The sequence below is a fragment of the Heliangelus exortis genome, chromosome 25 (assembly GCF_036169615.1).
Source record: "Heliangelus exortis chromosome 25, bHelExo1.hap1, whole genome shotgun sequence".
In the NCBI taxonomy this organism is placed as follows: domain Eukaryota; kingdom Metazoa; phylum Chordata; class Aves; order Apodiformes; family Trochilidae; genus Heliangelus; species Heliangelus exortis.
In genome coordinates, this window is record NC_092446.1 from 1,251,533 (window position 1) to 1,274,682 (window position 23,150).

Here is a 23,150-nt window from a genome sequence, read left to right on the forward strand (position 1 = left end):
AACGGGCACAGCCCTGCTCCAAAGCCTTCAGAACACCAACACTTGATTGTGTTTAGCAAGTAATTTTCTGCACATAAATAGTAGGTTCCTCTCCAGTTGATGATGAATGCAGGGACTTCAGTCCTGAGCCACAGAGGTTTGATTAATGCATGAAAATGATGAGGTACTCAGCAGGAATAAGAATGGTTTTGTCCTCCTGTGCCTGGGAGCCCTGCTGGATGCTTGTGATGCTCTGGAGCTTCACGTGGGGCAGGACAGCTCCTGAAATGGCACTGCTGGGTGTTGAAGTCAAGAGATGGAGGTCTCTGGTGCTGCCCTTGAATATACCCACAACAACCATCCCTTATTTGGTTAGGTTTTTCTTTTTTGTTTTATTTTTTTAATTAAAAAAAATATTCCTCATCCTCAAAGAGGTTCAAAATGGGATGTGCAAGGTAGAAGGAGAGAGAGACAGCTCTGTTTGCACCCAAGAACCACATCCCAGCCTGGCCTGGAGCTTTTGCTTCATTTGAAAGCTTATCTTTAAATATTTGCACTGAAGCCTTGGAGCCCTAAGAAAGAAGATGCAAATAACTTGACTCTTTTCCCATGGAAGCAATTAAGAAACTGTGTTAATAAGAAATCAAGTTGTTTGTAAATTTTAATGGTTTAAAAGATGCCCGAGGGGAATGGCAAACAAATAGGACACTTTGATGTGGACCCTTGCTAACCAAGGAGCTCCACCCAGGTTGCAGATGTGATCAATTAAAAATTACCAGGAGAAAATGACGTCTCCTCCTAATTTAATGTGTGCACCCAGAAGGGTTTTTCTACCATAATGGTTTGAGGCTAGGAGGAGTGTCACTTTGTTTTATGGTTTTGGGGTTTTTTTTTCCCCATTTAAGAAAAAGGGAAAGCAGGCTGCATCCTGCTGCTGGCTGGGAATGCTGGGAGCAGAATCCCTGGGAAGCTGTGTTAATATGGGATGCAGTGCCCTAACTGTGTGCTGGTGGGCAAGGGACATTTAGCTGAATATCAGGACCTGGCTCTGGGGGGGGTTTGACATTTGCTGGTGGCACCCAGGGCTGTGGAGAGAGGCAGAGGGAGGGGGGTCCTTGGCAGGAGGATGACCCTAAGTTGTCGTTACAGTCAAAGTGTTATTTTATATTTTTATAGGAGCATCCATGCTGGTGTTCATCTCCTTGTGAACTCTCCTGTGCAAACTGCTTGCTGGCACCAGTTTGTGTCTCACTGGTGCACACAGGGCTTGGAAAATGGGAGTGTGGGTGGCAGCTTAAAAGCCCCACAATTTAAATGTCAAATTTATTTCTTCATCCCATGATTGCAAAGCCCGTTTCATTATTTTGGGGCCCAGCTCGTGCTGCCCATGGTGTGAGGGCTGCAGAGGAGTCCCCTTGGTTCCTAAATGTGCTCAGAGCTGAGCCAGGCACAGAGGGGGAGCAAAGGCTTCCTCAGAGCTGAGGAAAAGAGGAAAAAAAGAGAAGAAAAAGAGAAATGTGACAGGGGTGGAAGAGGGAGCTGGGGGCACAGCTCTGGGTTTGAGGCAGGTGACAAAGTGACAACTGTGTTCACTGGGTGTGTGATGCACACGTGGCTGAATTGTTGGGATTTACAAGGAATTCAGGGGACTGCTTTGGGTTTTATGTCGTGTGTGTGTGTGTCTCCTCATACACAGAAATCAGCAGAGGGTTTCATTATTGCCATGACACGTTCATTCCAACTTGTTCCCTCCTATGATTATTGCAATTTGTTTCTCCTGGAATTTCTGTAAGGCATGACAAGACACCAAAGTTCTGGTGAGCTGCACAAAGGGCTCCTTTGCATATTAAAGACTTGGTATTGTCACTTGACTAAATTTGGGAAAACATCTACCACTGTGAGTGTCATTAGAGAGAGATGAATTCCAGTGCTCATTACTGGGGTGCTGTGACAAACAGGGGGAGGAAGGACTATAAAGTGCCAGTGTGCTTTTTCCCCCAAGCCTTGCTGAGGCTCATTTTGCTTCTCTCTCTCTCTCTCTCAATCCCTTGATAATAAATGCAGCTCGCATATGAACAACCCCCCAGACTGATTTCTTTCCACTGGAAGAAGTGATTTAAAAGAAGACGAAAAAAAGCCATTGAATGTGTTCATTATTGATAATCTTAAAGATTTACTGTGGGCTTTCAGAAAAGCTGCTGCCTTAAAGCAAACTGCTTTTATCTCCTTTCTGTTTGCTTAGTTGGCTTTTGTGGGTTTTGTGGGTTTTTTTTGTTTTGGTTTTTTTTTTTTTTTTTGTTCAGTAGCTCACGTAGGGAGAAGCTTGAATATTTTTATTTTATTTTCTGAGGGGAAATTTGCCAAGCCCTGCTAGGGGTAGGAAGGCTCAGTGGGCAAAGCACCAGGATGGGCTCCAGCTGCCTCTGGCCACTTGAAGCATCAGCTCTGCCCATGCTGGGGACATCAGTGTCACCAGAGCAGCAGCTGAGCACCCTGATCCCTGGGAAAGGTTCCTACCCTTCAGCTTCTGTAAAGCATTCAGAATAAAGACATTAATTGTGAATACTTAAAAGCCAACAAAAACCACCCTGGCAAAATAATGGAGAAATCTGCTCAGCAGCTGAGCCCCTTTCCAGACCAGTCCTTGTCTCTTGCTTGCTTTCCCCTGGCCCATTTCAGAGCTGCTGGTTTGGGTTTAGGGTTAAAAAGTTCTTCATGTTTCACAAGATGGCATTAAAGTGCAAGAAGCCAAGAGGAAGGGGCAGTTTTAGCTGGATGAATTCCCAACTCTTCCTTTAAGAAGGGAAATTTTACCCTGATGTTGGAGCTTGGGATCTCTGGGCATGGCAGATTTCCCTGCTCAGGTTCCTCTGGAGTTTGTGCTCCCCTCAGTAAGGAGATGCAGGGGTTGGGGAGGAAAGTTCCAGGTTACAGATTTTTGGCCCAGAAGGCACAAGTTGGGTGGTTGAACTCGTGGGTATTTAGAGACCTGTGGCTAAAAAGTGTTTGCAGGATTCAAAGAAAAAAATCTGGAGAATGCTGGGGTAACCCCAGCACTAATGGGAAGCACAGGGATTGTGGGAAATTCCTTGTCAGGTTCAGGACAGTGAATCTGGGAAAGTCAATCCCTCTGGTTTAGGTTTTTCCCGTGCACTGAGGGGGAAACATCCCAGGCAGGGATAAATCTGATGGGAGCAAAAGCAGAACTGAAGGAACTTGTGTCCCTAAGCAGGGGGAGGCAGCCAGGTAACCTCTGCAGAAACAGGGGGCTCCTTTCCTAGAGTTCCTCTGCCTCCAACCCTGGGGGGGTTGGAGCTTTCCCAAGGGGCTCTGAGCATGTGTAGCTCCATTTCATCCCCGTGGTTAATTCAACAAAGAATACTGGAACACAGAGTATCAGAAAACACTTCCTCTGTGCTCAGAAAGCAAAACCATATGCTCAGACCCTGCCATCAGTTCAGAGGCATTTAATAACCTCATACTTCACCAATCAGAATAATTAAACAGGCTCATTATTTAAAATATTCATTGCGTCCAGATTCCATGTTTGGCTTTCTTGGTCAATTTGGTTCTTGCTAATCTGGGGGAAGGAAAAAATGTTCTCTAGTGCTTAATTTGCATTAAAAACACTATAATTTGTAAGTAAATTGCAAAGCTTTTAAGTGAAGAGGGAACATCAGTGACTTGACAGTCAAAGCTCTCCTTTGTTTTTCAAGCACAATGTTCCAGAAAGATGCTCTCTCTTTCTTGGAATTACATGGTGGTAAGAATGAAGCCTTGTAATTGTTCATTAATCCCTGGTTATTAGGAGACCAGGGGGGAAAAAAGACCAGAAAAGAAAAACAAATCCCAAAGCAGGTACAGTCTTGCTCGCGATACCTTTACTGGAAAAGTCATTTAAATTTATGAAGTTATTTAAGGGTGGGGTGGAGGCTGGGGAGATGGAAGGAAGAAGGAAGGTGCTGCTTTTTTGCACAGCACAGTGAAACCTCTCCCTGGCTGCTCTCACCCTTCTTTCTCAGGTCTTTTTTTTTTTTTTTTTTTTTTTTTTCCTTTTCACTACTCCCAATGTACAGCACTCCTCTCACTGCCAGGCTGCGAAGAGTGGCCAGCAAAGAGTAATAACTGAAACTTGGCCAAAAGGACTAAAAAAGCTATGGCAGAATAGTGTCTGTGTGGGAACAAGTTTTTTCCTACTTACTTGACCAATCTGACTCAAAGAAAATATCTTAATTAGTTAAAACACCCAGACAGACTCTACTTTTCTCCTTTCCTTGGTATATCTGATTGCATGGATATTTCTTTTTGGGTTTTATTATTAAAAAAACCCCAACGTGTAGAGATTTAATGACAGCTGTGAATATGGGAAGGAAAGGGACAGAAAAATCTGAACAGGATGGAGTAAGAGAGCTAAGGCTCCTAGATATGAATGCTTAAACCCAAAGAGCTACAAGCTTTGGGTTTTTTGGTTTTTTTTTTTTTTCCTAGGCTTGGTGTTAAGCACCTTTCCCTCCAATTCCTGGAGCCTGGCTTGCAGCAAGCAGACTCTGTGACAGATGATTCTGTTTATCTGCTGTGGCAAAAGGAAGGCAAATCGAGATGGATATGTTTCCACTTGTTGGAACTGACAATTTATCACCCTAATTCCTAATGGATCAAGCACTTGCTAAAAGAGGGTAATTGTTTGGATGTGAAACCTGGCTTTCTGATGCAAGGGATTTATGGTGTGTCAGGCTGTGGACACAGAGTATAAGATATTATGCTAATTCTTGTCATGCTTCTGCATGGGGTATGACAGGGCAAGACATTGTGACTGTTCAGTGTGTGAAAGCAGCTCTGAAATGGGCAGTGCCCTCTGCTCAGTCAGAGGTGAGAGTTGTAGAGAGACATTCTGTAAAAAGAACCATGCTAAGATGCTCTGATGAGCAGAGGAGGAGCACGGGGTGATTCTGCTCCCAGACCCAGAGATAACTCTTGGTGCAGCAAACTCTAAGCCACGGAGTTCTTACACAGACAGTTCAGTGGTATCTGGTTTGCATGTGGAAATTCTCTCTTCCTCCCCTCCAAAAATAAAAAGGCATTGTGGGTTTTTTCTAGAAGTACTTGCACTATACGAGAAGGAGGCCCTGTTTTGCTTTGCAGGAGACATTTGTAAGAGGAACACCTCGGTTCCCAGTGACTTGATGAGAATTATATTAAGGACAGAACTAATAACAAGCAGGTGAAGGGAGCCCTGCCTTGGTAAAGTGGCTTTTGCTGCTTTCAAAGATAGCAAAGAAATCCCTGATCACAATCAAGGAGGTAGAACCAGGCTGCCAATGTACAGGAAGATAAATTATCAATGTAAGAGGCAAGATCACCCCCTGAAACCCTGCAGTCCAGCACTGTCCTCCTGGATGGGGCAGGCTGGGTTTGGAGAGTAAGAAAATTTAACGGTTATAAACTATAGAGCCCTGCATGGCTCATCGTGGGGGCTCTGATACCCTAAAATTCAGGCACCTTGGAGTGGAAGCTGCTGCTGGCCTAGGTGATCTGTGGCTGCTGAACACCCGATGGATTTGGAGGGCAAACACAGAGTTGTCAAGGATTTTATTGTTTTCCTCTGCTGCCTGAGGAGTGTTAGACCTTATTGTTTTTGACAATGCACCTCAATTAGGTCTTAAACATAAAACTGGTAGTACATGCTCTGTGAAATTGGAGGAGCTGTGGTGGATTCCTCAGAGAACTGAGCTGCTGGGTTTAGGCTGGAGGATGATGCTTCTCCACAAGGGAGTCACCAGTCACAATAATTACATTGCTGTCTTCTCATAATATGATTTATTTAGATGTTGCCATATGAATTAATTCTCTCTAATTGCTGCTCTTCTCACTGTAAATCAAGGTTTCTTGCTTTCTGGAGAGTAGTGAGCATGATCCTACACTGAAGTAATTAGTCCAATTAGAAAGGAAAGCAGATGTGGAAAACCAATTACTTTCAGGAATGTCTGCTCCTGTGTAGACCAAATGCTATTCAATCAAAATGTAGCAGTAGTGTAATAAAACATTGTTTGATTCAGAAACCCCATCCAGCATCAAGGCTACAGTGGCTCTTTTGGAGAAGTTGGTTTGGGACAACTTTGTGGCTTTCTTCTGACTAAGTGAGAGAGGAGATGCTGAGATCCCTGCAGTGAGGGGGAACAGGATGCTCTCAGTACAACAGCCAAGAAAATACCCAGCAGAGAAAACAACCACCAGAGGTGGAAATGGTGGTTTTGTTTGTAGCCTCTTTTAGGAGGGTGAATTTCCCCCTCTTTGCCACATCAAAGGGATGGAATAAGGGGGAGTGTGTGGTCCCATCCAGCCTGGGGGCACTTCCCCGAGCTGTGTCACTGCTCAGTCATCTGGGATCCGGGCAGAAATGCCCATAAGCAGCCAGATCATGTCCTGACCCAGATAATTTGAGAGCTGCTGTCAAAAAGGAAACACAAAAGAGCAATCGTTGTCATGCTGGTGGTGTGCCAGCTGACATCCCTGCAAGATCTGGCTGGGAAACCTTTTGTGGGATGTCAGTGCTGTGCATGGTGCGAGGTTTGACTCCATCCGTGGGGCTCCAGTGACTGATGCTGGTGGAGAATTTAAACCTCTGAAGCCCGAGATACTTCACAAAACCAAATAAATCTAGAGGAGGGGAAATGCAAGTACCAAAGAGAGAGAGGAATTGTGGTGTTCAGCAAAGAGGAGAGGAACTGAGAGCTGGCTCCTTGAGGATGAATCCTGCTGCTCAGCTGAGAGCCTCTGGGGAGAGGATGGAGCTTGAAAAGATGTGAGGAGCAAGAGGAAAAGGGAAAACACAAAATTCTAACATGTTCCCTCTCTTCTGCTCGATGTAGTTGTTGAATCTGTCATTTGTGCCCAGCCCAGGGTGAGGTGTGTGAAGGTACCTGCTTGCTTCTGAGAGAGGGAACATCCCCAGACTGCAGCCAGCACTGGGAGTCTGAGTCCATCACAGCAGTTCTGGGAAGTTTTCCTCTATCAAACATTTGCATTCGGCAGGCAGGAGCTGTGTGGCTGGCTCTGTGTTCCTATGCACATCATGCCTCTCCGAGTTCGGAACCGGGATTTATTTTACAAAGGATGCACTTTGTTTAGCATCCAGAGTAATCGATAAAACACTGAGGGTGAGAAATGGAAGGAGGCAAAGGCTGAGCACTTTTCCCTGTAATTAATCTCCCAGTGCAGTTCTCAGGGTGGGGGGCAGAGGGGCAGGAGCAGAGCAAATGCAGCTTCTCTGCCCACAGGCTGAGCCAAACAAGACCAGAAGGGCCTCTTTGGGCTCTGTTTTTTAAGCTCTTCATTAAATACCTGCAGAGGAGTTTTGCACTGGAAGTTCACCCATCTATTTTCCTCTATCTATTGCTGGGAAGACAAGTGTTCTCATAATTGGCCCATTAAAGGAGGTGTTGAAATGTTACTAATTGTCAAAGGCAATTAAGTGTAGCAACATGTCACAGGTAAATTAACAAGACTCCAGGTGTTTTGAGCAAATTGCATTTATGTGGGTGTAAAAACAATTCTGATTGTCTCTGCTAGGTGTCTGCACAGTTTTGTTCTTGGAGGGATGTAGTGATGCATCAGCACCTGGGCTGGCTGCTGCTGGGGGTCTATGGGGTATCACACAGCTACACATCGTGTAGCCCTGACTTTGGAGATGTTTAAAGCCCATAGCCACTATTTTCTAGAAGCTGTTCCTTTTTCTAACGAGACCTGCACTTCCAGACTGTTTTCAGTCTTGCTCTGATCCAGCTTGTGTGACTTTTCCATGCTAGGAGGAGCTTCAGAGGGAGATCCAGCTATGGAAGCAGCAAGATGTAACCAGTGTTCCAGCTCCCTTAGTTCTCTCTCCACATCTGTGGCACGGTGGAAGTATCTCATACCCTGCAGCCACTCGTTTTTATTGGCCAGCACATCTCCTTCAAAACAAGACTTTGTAAATGTGGCTTTATTGGTAAAAAAATCCCAAGGAGAAGATGCACACGTGGTGCTCTTACTTGTGTGTTACACGTGGTGTATGCATGAGGTATTTTACCATGGGTTTAAGTTTTGTGTTCACCAAACTACTGATATTTTCTCTGGAAAAGCATCACCACAAGCAGTAAGAATGCTGCTATCCCTGTTCCATGCACAGGTGTTTTCAGGGAGCCCTGCAGTGACCCCAAAATCCCTGAGAATATTCAGAGCTTTAACCTTCGAATAAATATAATGGGTTTTATCTCTGGTTACAATTTTAACATAGAAAATGTGGAGTTACTGAACTGAGAGTGGGCAGCAGCTGTATCCCTCCTGCCAAACCTGATGGCATCGTGCCCTCCCCCTGCAGCTCCCAATCCTGGGGATGTTGGGAGAGACCACAAAAGGGTGGAACTATCACATGGTCCCATAATTATCACTCTTTGTTTCCTTTCTGTTCCCGATGCATCAGACGCCCTCCCTGCGATGGGATTTGTGATTGTGTGTGTGTGCACACGAATGTTTGAGGGTGGGTGAAACCCTAATTGTATATTATTAAAATATTATGATTTTTCCCCTTCCAAGCTGTAGCAATACCCAGCACCTCCCTGATGGCTGGTGCAGCTGGCTTTGACTGGCACTTGCAAGGTTGTCCTCCAGGTGCTGCATCAGAAATCTTTTGACACAGTGTCAGTAATTAAGTGTACAATTAAGAGAATGTCTGCAATTAAGTTCAATCACTCAGTCAATCAAATCTACATTTGTAAAGGGTTTCTAAAGGGCCTCTCATCCAAACCTCCCCTCTGCTTCCCAGCAAAGTTAACACAGACTCGAGGCAACGTTTATTCCAAGCAACTCAAAGAAAGGGCTCTAAGGCTTGTTCCCTGTCTGCTAAATAAAAACTGGTTTTAGGCAAGGAATTGAGGCACAGGGTTGAAATGTAACTGTTAAAAAGGTTGAAAATATTTAGGTTTTTTAGCTGTGTCCCTCTCCAGGCATTCAGCTCACTGGTATTTCTCATCTCCCAAGGACATTTTCTGGGATGCTAACCTGGTGTTGTGCCATCCATTTATTTATGGATGTACCTGGGTCATCCACATGCCTGAGCCAAGACCAGTGGCTGACTTTTTTTTTGACTGTTTTGCTTCCATCTCCTTCCTTTGGGCCTGGAAGTTTTGTTTGTCTGAATTGCCAGATCCGCCTCATCGGCCGCATTGGAAGGTCTGAAAATATTCAGTCTTTTAACTGCACTTATTACTCCAAAGAGTAACTTGAGGGTTTTTCTTGTCTCTGGTGCTCTGACATGAGCAGCACGCCATGGTTCCTTTGATAATGAGTTTGCATTTACATAGCACCTGTCATCCCTTCAAGGAGTTTTGCTAACTGCACCCTGTATTGACAAAGCCTTGTCCAGAGCAATGCATCTCTCTGGCAGCTTGGCTGCTGTCTCATTATTTTCATTGCTTTAATGTATGGAAAGCTGTTAACCAAAGTGCCCTTCATATGGGGGGGAAAGAAGCAGGCAAGCAATATATTACTTGTTCTGCTGCAGATATTCCCTAGCACATCATTAATACCCAACTCTGCTTCTGTCTTCCTCCCTAGAGCTCAGAGTGCCTACAAATGGAAACCTCTGGGTGATGCCCCCTCCACACCCTGCCTGGGTTCAAGTTTTGGGTTTCAGCAGAACCAGCAGGTTCCCAGCACAAGGTTCTGCCCTCTGGAGCAGAGAGTGGGGAAGCAGGTACCTTGTTTTATTACCTTTAATTGATAAATAACCAATTGTGTTATTTTTTGTCTGCTAATGCTTGACACGTGATACTTACCTACTTGCAATTTGAGGTTTTGTTTCTCCAAAAAGATAGTGGGGGGGGGAGGAAAAAAATAATAATAATCCCCAAACCACTGTGGTGCCAGTGTCCTGGTTACCTTCCACCGTTCATCACCACCAGAACTTTCATGTGGTTCTGGGATTCCCTGAAGGAAAACACTTCAGGAAATGGTATCAAGAGCTCTTTTTGGTTATTATGTATTTCAAGTTACCTACCAGGATGGAATATTAAATGAATAAGGAAGGAAAGAAAACTGAAACAAGTAGGAACTGGCTAAATTCTGGTTTGAAAGTAGGTTGTGGTCCTGTTACTGTAATGATTTGATTTGAAACAGGGTGTAACTTCAACACTAAGCAGGGAAATCAGTTTTTGTAACTTATCCAACGGGGGGTGTGTGTTATGCTAAGAATAAGAAATGGAAATAAATGTCAGAAGCCTTGAGAAGTTGCCCTGTGGCTGGAAGAGCTCAGTATGTGGGAGCTGAGGCTGCTGCCCTTCAGTGGTCTCTGTAAGAAAAGCAGATCACAAGGAGGCTTTGAATGGCTTTAAAATAGGGGAAAAATGGTTTTCAAATAGGGGAAATAAGGATCAGGCAGCAGATGAGAAATAATACAGGACAATAAATTATTGAAATCTTCTACTAAATCTATCAAAGCAAAGAATAGGTCCTGATGGTAGTAGGACACGATTTGGGTTTTGTTTTAAATTTCCCAGACCTCAGTTTTGGGGGCATTCTTCTTGGGGAGTTAAGGACTTTGAAAAGGCAATTACTGTGGTGAACGGTTAGTGTTGGATGTTTGCACTGACTTTCAAGGACTTTACACTGACACCTTAAAAGATCTCTCTTGTGCTCAGCCTGAAAAATCCGAATTCTCCCTCAAATATTATTTAGATTCATTTTATTACAAAATAAATGGGCCTAAAAGTTTAATGGAGTCTTGGCAGATTCTGGAGGCACTGTGGCAGGAGAGCTGGAAGGAAGGAGGCTTGGCTGGTGTGGTTCTTTGGAGAAAGATCCTCATGGGAATGCAGAGTGGTGAATGTGCACTGAAACAGGGCTGCATTCTGGTTTCTTTACTGGGTTTCCTGTCCTAGAGGGAAGGCGACTGATAGCGAGGAGGTTACACATCTAATTTATCCACATTAGGGTTTAATTTCTTGTTAATAAGGTATTTAAGCCTTCCAGAAAGCAGCTTGTGGTCTTTGAAGGCTTTTAATCTTTACATATTACGCAGAAAGCAAGTACATTCTCAAAATAGGCTCTTACTGGAGGTGTTCAAGAAACACTGAGGCCCTTAAGATGCTCCTCTCACCTCCCAGCACACCTGGGCTCTGCTGGGATGCCCGGAGTATCCACATTTCCAGGCAGTTTCCTTTCTCTGCCAGTGGGAAGTTGTTCCTCTCGTTGCTGATTCATCTCCATGTCTCTTGTGCTTCACTCCACTGAAATCTGGTTAGGTACGAGACAGACTCCGGTGGAATGAAGGACAACAGAACCCATGGATTTTCCTTATTGCCCTCAGGAAACGCAGGTGAGGTTCTGGCACGTCCACTTCCCTCCTGGGGAAGCCCAGTGGCTCCCTGTGGTGTTGGAGGAGATGGGAAACTCTGTCACCAGAGCTTGGAGGGATGAAATGGGCTGGGACTCTGATTTGGTGCAACAAAAAACCACTGGAGTCCCTCCTGGCCTTAAACCCCTCAATTTGCAAGATCTAAAGATTGCCCATAGGCAACTTTCTTTTGCCTGCTGGTTCTTTTTAGGAGCTTTGGCAATAATGAGAACGTGTTAGGCTGCTACTTCCCTTTAGCCTGGACAGGGGAGGAAGAATCTTACTTATTCACAGCCCCACATGGTGTGGTGATTGGGGTCTGCTTGCTGCATGGGCAGGGAGCAGAGCAAGGAGATTGGAATTGTTAAGCACCATCCGAAGCCTCTTCCAATCTGTAAAAGAGACACAAAGAAAGAAAATTAAGACTATCAGAAATAGTGCACCCAAAAAAAACCCCACCACATCCCTGCATCTCTGCAGTAAAGGTGTTTCTGAGATTCTTGCGAAGGAATCTGATTATAGATTGAAAGATTTTAACACAGGGTCCAGTTCTGAGCAGCAACAGGTTTTGGCCACTCTTCCACACACCTGGATAACTTATGAATTCAACTTTTACTTGGCTTGTACTCAGCAGCTTGAGAAAAGGTAGGGTGGGATGCAAGGAACTTGGCTTGGAGCTGAACTGAACTGCTTGCCAACAGCCAGCCCACAGCCCCCCCACTATGAAGGTGCTGATTGAGGATTTAATAGAACAAATAGCTTAGGGTGTTTCTCACTTTTGCTTTTAAATATAAACCTGCTGTCTGTTGATGCCTTGAAGCCTCTCCCTTCGTTCTGTCAAGACATGTTAAAAGCTTTTGGGTAAATCCTGAGAAAGGGTGGCTTAGGCAGGAACCCATCAACTGAAATTCCTCTCTGCAATCCTGGCTTATTTGAAATACCTTTTATCAGGCAAGTTACAACGGGCTTTAACACCACAAAGGCCTAATGCACAGCTCCCAGCTATTAACCACTTCATATCTGGAATTCACAAAACCAGTATGCCCAGGAGAGAAAAGAAGCAGCTGCAAGGCTGACTTTGGCTTCAGCTTCCTCCAGGAACAGCTCAGCTCATTAAGCCAAGGTGCTTATCAACAAAATCTCACATTAAAACAATGATAATAAAAACTTGAAATACAAGCTCCATGGACCCACCTCCGATGTGGAATTACCCCTCAGTCTTGAACAACCACTTTGAAGCAATTTAAAAGTTAGCAGCATGGGGGGTTTGTTGGTTGGGTTTTTTCTAATCTTTTAATGAGGTCCCACTTAGTTTTTGCTTGTCCAGGGGGAAAAGACTTGAGGGTCAGACTGCAATCTTTTTGCATCTACCTGAGCAGTAGCAAAGATCTTCTGCAGCCTCAGAAGCAGCAAGCCTTTAGCCAAAGGTCAGATCAAATTGTACTGGACTTCTCTGAACTTTAAAGTGAGCAAATGCTTCTATATTTCTTGGTTGGTAGGGGAGCTAAAAATGATGCTCTGAGCCACAGCTGTGGCATTTCTTGTATGAAATGGACTTTCTGTTAGGCCTGGTGAGCTCAAGCCCTGGACACTTGGAGTGCAAAGCCCTTGGTGCTCTCCCAAGCATCAGTAACTCCTCATCCTGGCTGCAAATGTGTATAAAACATTGTTGTGTTGCTACAAAAGGTTGTGTTTGGAAATAGCCTGAGTACAAACTGCTCAGATCTGATACCAAGTGTCAGACACTGAACTTCCAGAGGCAACACTTCTGCAACCCCTACCTGCAGCAGGTTTTATGTCTGAAAATGACCTTAGGAAATGTTCCTACTGCCATGCCATGTTTTCTGCCCTACTCCAGCATTACTCACACTTTTCCAAAGTCCTTGCTTGAGGTTGGCTGCTAATGGTTTATAAAGAGCTTTGCATTTCTCTTGGTTCTGAGGAAGTTTTACAAGGCAGTTAAATTTGGGGTTGGCTTCAGCACTGTGCCTTGCTGTGAGAGTGGGACCTGAGTTTGTACCAGTAGCTGAAGTCATTTAAAAACTCATGATTTTCTCTCTGAGAAGACCTTTGGACTCTTCTGCTGGTACCCAGTATCAGCACAAACAAAAAATCCACAGGAGGGGGAAATAAAGCATCTTGAGCCCCCTGACCCCAGAGAGCATCCCTGCCTCTTCAGCAGAGCCCACCAAATGCTGCACAGAGCAGGTCAGGGCTTGGGGACTTCATAGAACTCAGCACATGTCTCAAACTAAAGCAAGCAGAAACTTTCTTTATAAGGAAACCCAGCAACTATGGCTACTTCTGTAAATATTTCACTTTTTCGTGGTACTTCTGGATAGGTCAGAGAACATTTTTCAAGATGGAAAATCAAGAGAAGAATCAACTGATAGAAACTAAGCTGAGTTCTCACAAGTGGTGGCTTGGATGGGGCTCAGGTCTGGGATTCACTGCAGGGCTGTGAATCCAGAGGAGCTCCATGGGTTCTCTCTGACCTGTACTCATCTCCAAGGCCAGACACAACCACGTAACTTCCAGTTTAGGGCATATTTTTCCATTAATCTCTCCAGGTATTGCCAATTTCTGCAGCAAACAACTTTGTTCTTATTTACAACTTAGTTCCCCATTGGAACGGGTTTAAGATGTTTGCATTTTTCCTTCTAAAACCTCTTTCCTGGCCAAAGTGTTCCAGCAAAGGAAGGGGCTGCTGGGTGAGCTCCTCCATCTCCTGCATCTTCTGGCCAAGGCAGAGACCTTCCCCAGAACCCACTCTGTCCCCAGTGACCCCCCCAGCCCCGACCCTCACCCCGCTTTGCTCCCACCCCTCTCCCCTCTCTCACCTCTCCCGGGCAGCGCTCCCGTCCTGCGCCCGCTTTGCTGGAGCTTCGAAATCCCAAAACCGAAGCGAAGCCCTGGGGAAGGGAGGACACGGGAGAGGGGCAGCTGGGGGATGAAAAGTTGAAGGACTCGCTCTTCTCTTCTTTTTTTTCCCGTCTTTCCTTCTTTTTGAACAGAATCCAGAGGAGGTGGCGGGGAGGGGGAGGGCCGCTCCTTGGCTGGGATGTCCCCCCAGGAGCGGGGTGACCGGGCTGGCAGCAGAGGCCCTGCCTGCCCTGCCCTCCCCTCCGCACCCACCGCGGGTTTCACCCTTTATCTGCCCTCCCCCGCGCTCCCAGCCAATGGAGAGGGCAGCGCAGGGCGGCTCCTCCCCGCGCTCCGCGGACCCGCGCGGTGCCTGCGCTGGGGGGGGGGCTGGAGCCCACCCCATCCATCCCTCCATCCTTCCTTCCATCCACCCATCCATCCCTCCCTACAACCCATCCATCCCTCCATCCTTCTTTACATCCTTCCATCCATCCTTCCACCCATCCATCTGCTTCCCGCCCCAGCCCAGCAATGGGCTCTGCTCTGACACCCCCAAACCAATGGCTCTGGGAGGTCTGTCCCTCCCAAGGGATGTAATTTTAAAAAATGTTGGAAGGGACCAACAAGAAAGAGGAGACTTTTTCTTTTTCTCCTTGTCAGGTCAAATTGCCCAAGGGTTGTGTTTGCTTTTCTCCGTAAGAAACTTTTTCATTTCACTTTTCTGGCACTGGCAGAGCTGCTTTGGAGCAGGTCATGTGTTGTGAGGTTGGGGCTGGAATGCAATCCCTCTAAACGAGTAACTCAAGCTGCAAAATCTTGCTGTGGCATCATCTGGCAAAGACTTTGGATAGAAGAGCTTTGGGAAGTGGAGGGATGCTCTGTGGTGCTTGAGCTCTGAAGGGATCCAGGCTGGAGTGAGCCTGCAGGAGCTGCTTGGTGTGCTAGGGGCATCTGTTAAGTTGTGGGGTTTTCCCCCTCTTTTTTAAACCTTCCTCGTTGCTCTCCTTTTCACGGGATGGGGGGTTGGAAGGTGCCCAACCCGGGGCTGGCATTGGGGGTGCCCCTGAGAGGGGTGCTCAGGGTTGGGGCTGATTTTCAGCCTCCCAAATGCTGCTGTGGGGAGCTCTGCAGGCCCAGCTCGAGGTGTCCATGCTTTCCAGTCAGCAAAAATATTCCAGAAGGCAGATTACTTCTGCATCTTTTAAGTTTACTAATCTGCACAAATCAAAATATTTCAATTAGTTTGCTTTTCCAGTGGAGCAGGATGTAGACAACTAAGTAAATAGACTGCATTTAACTTTTCTTTCTTTTTGAGATGCTAAAGCCACCTCCTGTTCTTCCACACTGTTTCCCATGTAAGAACTGTGCAAGAATCCTGTTTCTCAGTCTGTTTGTTGGGTAAACCAGAGATTATAAATCTGGGCTGGTTTGGTTATGACACAGGTCACAAACTTTGCTGCTTCAGTTTTGATTGTGCTGAATTGCAGTGAGCAGCAGTGCTCAGAGTGACTTCCTGCAATTCGGAATTAAAACTTCTGGGGTTTTTTTTGCCTCACATTTTAAACGTGGAGGGTGAGCCCATCAACCTATAAATGTGTCTGCTGGAATACTTTTAGAGAAAAAGAAGTCTGGGTTTTTTTGTAGGAGAAATACACACCGAAGGTTATCACTGGTGATGCTTTTGTTTTCTTAGGGCTGTGGGAAACAATAAACCAAACTCTGCAGAGTTGTGCAGTGCTGCACAGCTTGGAGCCAGGGATGGAGTTCTTTTAGATACAAATCAGTTCTTTGTTTGTTTTGTTTGCTGGGGAAAATAACAAAAACCTTTAAAGTCTACAGCTCCTGCTGTCAAGGCTAGAGAGGGTAGCACTGGCTGGGGAAGGGAGAGCTGGGTAGGAGCAGTGTTGTTCCACAATACCCAATCTTTTCAGCTATCAGTTCCCTTAAGCTTTCAACACGTATCCTTTAGGTGGAAAAAGCTGCCAACACATCATAAAACTGCTGCTGCAAGCTCTCAAGCCCTGCTGATGGAAATATGTCAGGGGATGGAGGCTCTTCCCTGCAGTGTCTGCGAGGCACATTCCACCAGTTGGAGGAAACCTGTGTGGTCTTGAAGCCTTGTCAGCTTTGACCTCTAAATTTGTCCAATAAATGGAATAAAATTATTTACTTGGTCTGCAGGTTTGAGACATCAAACACAGCAGAGGAAAGCTCAGGGCCACGTCTCCTGAAATTGCACACTGTAAATTCAGTCTACAAGCAGATGGAGAATAATTACTTGAGGGTTTTTGCCCGTTTGCCTCCGAAGTTTATTTATGATTGGGGGAAAACATCTTCATAAAGCAACTGTCTACATAAGAACAAGGACTGAAAAGAGCCCTTGGACTCTGCGTTCTTTGTGTTTCCCATCACAGAACAAGGCACCAGGGGGGAACACTGTGTTTCACTTGAATTTTCTGTGGTTTCCCTGACTCTGCTGCCATGTAAGCAGCCTTCCTGCACCCTTTCCCTGGGTAGCACTCACTCTCCCACATGCATCACAGGAAAACAATCTCGTAACCCTTCTGAAGTGGAGCCAAAACCCCTTGTTTGATCATGGGGAGTCATCCTGCCTGCTCTGCTCTCTGCAGTCTCCTCAAAGCAGAGCTGGGGTGAGCCTGGTGGCATTGGGAAGTCACCTCTGGGAGCCTTGCTCAGCCTTGCTCAGCACTGCCAGGGGCAGGGGGCTCAGTCAGTCCAGTTCTCTTCTGGAGCTCATTGCTGTGAAGAGCCCAAAATACAAGTTGCAAAATGAAGGCTTGTAAGGAAGTCTTTGAATGGCAGAACAATAGAGGAAAGGAGGAAGGCTGAGACTTGCTGAGGTTTCTTTGGGTTTGTTCCCTGTACCATCACCAAACCATTTGGTTGAGCCTACAGCTTTATCACTTGAATTCCTGATCACTTTGTTTTCAAGGCTGCATCTTGCAAGGAAAAGGGCAGAACGTGCCAAAATGGTCCCAGGGCACTCAACGAATCTGTGTCTACAGTAAATGGAATTAGATCCTTAATGGCTTGGTATATCTAAGGCTCTGATCATGCTCCTCAGTCACCAAGGTGTCTGCGAGAGGTCAATTGACTGATGACAGGTCCCAGTAATTTTATTTCAAATATTCTAAGCCCTAATTGCTCATTTGCAACTTGCAGAGGGAAGCAAACTGATCACACCGACCTTTCCTGTCGCCTTCACCCTATCCCCAGGCTCCACACAACTTTACTTTCTCCCTTTCACTTCCAAATTTCAAAGGGAAAGCTGCCTCTGCTCTGTTCCTCTTCTCCCTGTGGCAATGGGAGTTGGCAGGAGCCAACACACCTGGCTCTGCAGCCTTGCTCAGGCTCTTCCACATTAATAGTTTTGGCTTTCCTCTTCCTGCAGAGGCTTTGGATTCAGCTGCAGGATATATCTTTGGAGTCCTGGGAGTTTGGTGTTCCTGAGCTTGCAGCAGAGCAGGAAGGCTCCTGGCTTCCTCCTGCTGCCATATCCAGGGAATGGGACTTTTTCCACGCTCAGACTCCTGCAGGTTGTGGGGTGTACAGAGCAGAGCAAGCTGGAACAGGCAGAACTTTTTATTCTGTTGTGGCTTCTGGGGGAAAAAAAATAAAATTGTGACTTTAGAAGCTTTTAGTCGAAGTCTGGTCTTGCCATTTTCCCTTTGTTTTCTTTCTAAGAAGTAAAGAAGTTCTCTTTGTGAAAGAATTAAAACAAACACAGAAAAAGGAAAGAATGGAAAACTGAGAAGCAGAGGAAGAAAACCTTTTTCTAGTAGATTTAGTTCTGCCTTTGAAGAGAGGAACACTTGAGTGAAAATATTTTCTTCTTTAAAAGAAGGAAGTTTTGAGGAGAAATGTTTTGCACCTTTATTTTTTTGCTCAGCTTCCCTTGATTGCTCCAGGAGGTGCCATTCAGTAAAGAGCCAACAAGCTGTAACCTGCTCTCCTCTGCTGCTACTTCCAGGTGCCACCTCCAGGTTACAACACAGGGCTCAGGGCTTATAAAAGGGTCCTGGTGACACAATCACATCAGCTCCATGTTTCCCACCAGGATTTGTGGGGTGGAAAACCAAGGCTGACTTTGAGACCATGCTTGTGGGGGCTGGAATGGTCTTTCTGCCTTTCCAGGAAAATCTGGTTTCTACCAGAAATGTGCTCAGGCACAGGTGGGAAGACCCCTGGCAGGGCTGATGGTGTTTGCAGATGCAGTTTTCCTGCAGTTTTCCTGCAGTTTTCCTGCAGTTTTCCTGCAGTTTTCCTGCAGTTTTCCTGCAGTTTTCCTGCAGTTTTCCTGCAGTTCTTCCAATGAATCTGTTGGGGCTTCTGTGCAGGTTGGGATTTGTTTGCTGCAGTGAAATAACTGATGGCAGAAGTTCAGGGCTAAGGAGGGAAGGTATCAGGAAGCTTGTAAAGCTGTATCACAGCTACAGCTATGTCTGTGGAGATGGTGTTATTTATACCATAAAAATGTAGAGGAACATCACACAGCATGGAAAATGATATTTCACAGAAACCGATTTCCTGGAAAATATGGAGGAAATATTCCTCCCTCTGGTCTGCAGTTTGGAGCAACACTAAAAAGTTACATCCCCCAATAACTGGCATTTTAAAGACTCTGATAACTCTTGTGAGTGGGATGGACAGCAGATAGCTGATTTTCTATGGAATCAGGAGACTACAGGCACAATTTTTTAATTTTTTTTTTTTATCACCTCAGAAAGCCATACACAGTAAGCATTTGAAAGCATCACGGGCAAACTTCTTCAGCTGCACGAGCTGCAAGTCACTGCTGTGCCTGAGAAACAAGAGAATTGTTTGCTGTAAACCCACTAAAACAGGAGGCCAGGCCCCAAAATTCCAGCAACCCCCCTCAGGAAGGAGTCTGCACCCCAGTTATTAAATCCAAATGAAATGCACTGCCCGCTCCTTCTGAAGCCTTTGCCTAAAATCTACTTTCTAAAAAATTTTGAGTCCTTGCTGCTGTCTGGCTCAACCAGGCCCTTTCTGGGAAGCTCTGTCAGGGTGCAAATAGAGGAGAATATTACATTTCCCAGTTCAGGAGGCAGCTTTGCTGCTGGCTGTGCAGGACAGCACTGCAGGGAGCTGCAAGGTGTGGGGCTGAGCTGACCCTTTCAGAAGCAGCCAAGTCTGCCTTCTCCCATCTTTGTACTCAGACACTTACTGGCAGGGCTGATGTTATTTGCAGATACAGGTTTTTGGGTTTTTTTTTCCCTGTTCTTACCATTAATCTCCCTGTGACTCCGTGCAGCTTTGCTTTTGTTTGCTGCAGTGACACTTTGGGTACCTTCAGCATGTGCCAGCACGTCTGTTTGTTTGAGAGAGGAACACAGGGAGCCATGAAGTGATGGCCGTGTCCCTTGTGGCTTCTAAATAATGGGTTTGGGCACAAATATCCTTCACACCCCTCATCTTGGAGCTGCACAAGCTGGGGGGGTATGGTCAGCTTTGCTCTGTACACAGGGGTGTGCTGGTCTTTTGTGAACAGCACTGGGGAAAGTTGTTTATCCTTCAGTTGGTGTGAAATAATTATTAGGTAAAACAGAGTTGTTTATACTTGTGCCATCTTGATTGTTTTCTGGGAAACTGGAGGTTTCTTGTGAAATGGTGCTCAGTGCTGCACGGGGGTGATGCAATCACTGTGTGCACAGGGGCAGAAATGCCAGAGGTTGTCCTGGCTCCATCCTTGTCAAGGTACAAGTGCTGACAAAGCTGAGTTGAAAGATGTAGTAGTGAAAACACTGAGTTTAGTTTGGATAAGTATATTTGTCTTCTGGAAGCTTTTTCAGAACATTCTAACCTTTTCTGCTACTCCTTCTCAATCCATTTACTGCTAACGCTGAGAAGTTGGGATGCAGCAAAGGGATTTTTTTATGACTTGAACGAAGCTGAAAATACGAAGAAATGTGTTTTCTGTTCGGGGTTCTTTTTGTGGTTTTCCTGACTAGAAATAGGAAACAACTCTTCCAAACCTTCTACAACCTTTGACCGTGGATCTGCCTGTGACTGCGTGCGGGGCTCTCCTGGCATTTGGTGTGAGCAATTTAGAGAAAGATCCTTGGAGATTTGGCCGTGTTGAGCACAGATTTAGGGACAGAGGTTCTGGTTTGACCGATGCCCTGGGCCGTGCCTGTGGTTCCGTCCCCAGGTTCTGCGGGCTGGGTGCTGGGTCCCTGGCAGGGCAGACACGGAGCTCCTCAGAGCTGTCCCAGCACGCCGAGCTCCGAGGCTTTGTCATCTCATTCCTGGCCTTTTGTCTGCAGCTCCCAGTGCAGTTTGTGAGTAACCCGAGCCCTTCCCTTTCCCCGACATGAAGGCACACGCTGCCTTATCTGAGCAGCAATTCCAGCCCCGGCCAGGGACACGCCTTTGGGAATGCTCCTTTCTGCTCCTTTCTGCTCCCTTCTTCAGCTCTGCCTTGTCTGGACTTGCTCTGAGATGCTCTCCAGGCTGAGAGAGCAGCTGGGAGGGAGCTTGGTGTGAGCTTTCCCTGCCCAGGAATACCCAGAAATGGAGCTGGCACCAGTGCAGCCACACTTGGGGCAGGGGGTGGTTGGGGTGCTGGCTCTGCTGGCTCTGAGAAGCACATGGGTAACCTCCTCAGGGACCCAAAGCTTAGCTGACACCTTACAGGGACACCTGGATTTGATTATATGGTGTTTAAATAAATAATCTTTAATTTGGAGTTCTGTTCTTCTGGCCTTGATGAGTACTGGCAGCGTTCAGGACACTGGTGGCTGCTTGACCCGAGGTTTGCAGTGTTGGTTGGAGGGACAAACCCAATTTTTCCCCTTTCTCTGTCAGAAAGGGACATGTCCAAGGCAAACCCCTCTTCCTGGAGGGGGGGGTCTTTGAAACTCTAGCTGGAGGGAGGCCCCATGCAGCCCCTGTGCTGTGTCCCACCTGAAGATGCAAAGGGGGAGGTGAAGCCCAGCTGGAGGCTGCACTTTGGGGCTCCTCAGCCCCCTCCCAACCCCCTGCGTGTGGGAACAATTGCACCTTTCTGTTCAGAGCTGTATATTAAAATAAGAGAGGGGTGATTTTAATAATTCTGCATAATAGCTGATGTTCTGATCTTTATGTAGATTTGGGGAAATGGAGGAGCTTTCGTGTATGCATGGCTTCTGTTGAGCAGGAGATGAAAGGCTTCAGAGAAGTATTTAAAGTGTATGCCTCAGTTTTGCTGGAAGTCATCGGGACTGAAGCTGAGCCAACACAAATAACTCTAATTTTAATTATTTTGGTTAAAAGTGTGATGGTTTTTATCAGGGCACTTATTTAGACACGTCCCCAGGGCTGCTGAGTTGCAGATGTGCCTCGATCCAGGGGAGCTCTGGGTTTCCTGGGATGGTGAAAAGTGCTGGAGATCCCATCCCTGTCCCACCAGGGCTGCACAGGCTCCACGCAGTGGAGACACCACAGGAGCTCTGGGGTCAGGGTGGTTCACGCTGTGTGTGTCCTGGAATATTAAATCAGGACCAGGGTGACCCCTGGGTGCTGCCAGCCAAGGTGCTGGCTGTCACCTCGGGGGCCTCTGGCTCCCAGTTTAGCCTTTCCCCAGGTCTCTGCCTCCCAGTGTGGGATCTGTAGCTCCGGGGCAGATCTGCACCTCTGCCTCAGTAACTTTGACCACACCTTGGGAGGAAAAAAAAAAATTAAGTAGAGCTGTGAGGTGCTGTACCTGCATCTGCTGGGCTGCTCCTGCCTCCCAGCATCACCCAGGCAGGAGCCATCAGTGGGTGCTCTGCACTAATATTCTGCTCCTGCATTATTTACTGTTGCAAAGTGTATTCCTCTGCTCTCCTGGCCGAGGTGACACCTCAGCTCTGGATTTTTGATGATGACAATTATGAGACAAAGGGAGAGAGGCAGCCTGGGTTTGATTTGAATCCCTTTGCCTTTTTAAAAATTGAAGATTTCCAAGGCTCAGCAAAATCCCTACCACGTGAGACCATGTTTTACATTCTGTCTGTTTGCAGACCTGATATACGGGGGCTTTGTGCAGAATCCCAGCGTGACATTGTTGTATTAATGACTGAGGGAGGCATTAGGTTGTCTTTGCTAATGCTGCCTTGTGTTTTCAGGTTCTGGGAGGGCATATTTAGAGATGTAAGAAACCAATGTTAAAGATAAACATACATGTTACTTCAGGGAATCTGTCTCAGCCAAGAATGAAAACTGCTTCACAGTCAGTATTTCCTTTTTTTTTTTTGGCTTTTTTTTTTTTTTTTTTTCTGACTTCATTTCATGAGCAGTGGAAAAATCTGCACCAACTGCTGTAGAGATTCAAGTGATCTACCTTGACTTGGGATGGAGAGAAGGTAATTTTGCAGACATTGTAGGTGCTCCCAGAAAAAACCCCAAGGCTCTTTCCCCTCCATCCCATTGAGAAAAATGCAGAATTCTTCCTTTGCCCCCCTGGAACACCCAGGGCCTGAGCTTAAAAACTCTCAAGAAAACTCACACCCAGGGAATACCTGACAGCATCCTTTAGCTGGGCACCTTCTGAGGGAGTTATTCCAGATCTCTGTCAGGACAAGGAAGTAGATTGGAGCTGAACCAATATTTCCATACCCTGCCTCTGCCTGAGGCTTTTCCTGCCTGCATGGGGGGGTAGCTGGGAGCATGGGGAGCAGCATCTGGGGATGAAACCAGAGGGGATTGATCAGGCTGAGTCCTTGTCCCTGCTTGGGGCTGTCAGGCTCTTGAAATGGGCTTTTTCCTGCTCAGGGAGGATGTTTTTAGTGGGACCTGCTGTGTGTGCCCTCCCTGCTGTGTCACCCACCAGGTGTCACCTGTCCCCAGGCAGTGACTCCAGGAGGCCACACAGCACACGGGTGTTTGGGGGTCACACTGAGCTCCTTGGCTGGTCCCCGACTTTGTTGCAGTGTTG

At 46.4% G+C, this 23,150-nt stretch overlaps 1 long non-coding RNA gene across 1 annotated transcript; it reads right to left on the minus strand.

Moving 5' to 3' along the window:
- Positions 1–10,927: 10,927 nt before the first annotated feature.
- LOC139807350 (uncharacterized) lies at positions 10,928–14,459 on the minus strand. Its single transcript, XR_011730530.1, has 2 exons — positions 14,188–14,459; positions 10,928–11,739 (listed from the first exon to the last, which is right to left on the minus strand). It is a non-coding gene; the product is annotated as an uncharacterized lncRNA (long non-coding RNA).
- Between the last annotated feature and the right edge of the window lie 8,691 nt (positions 14,460–23,150).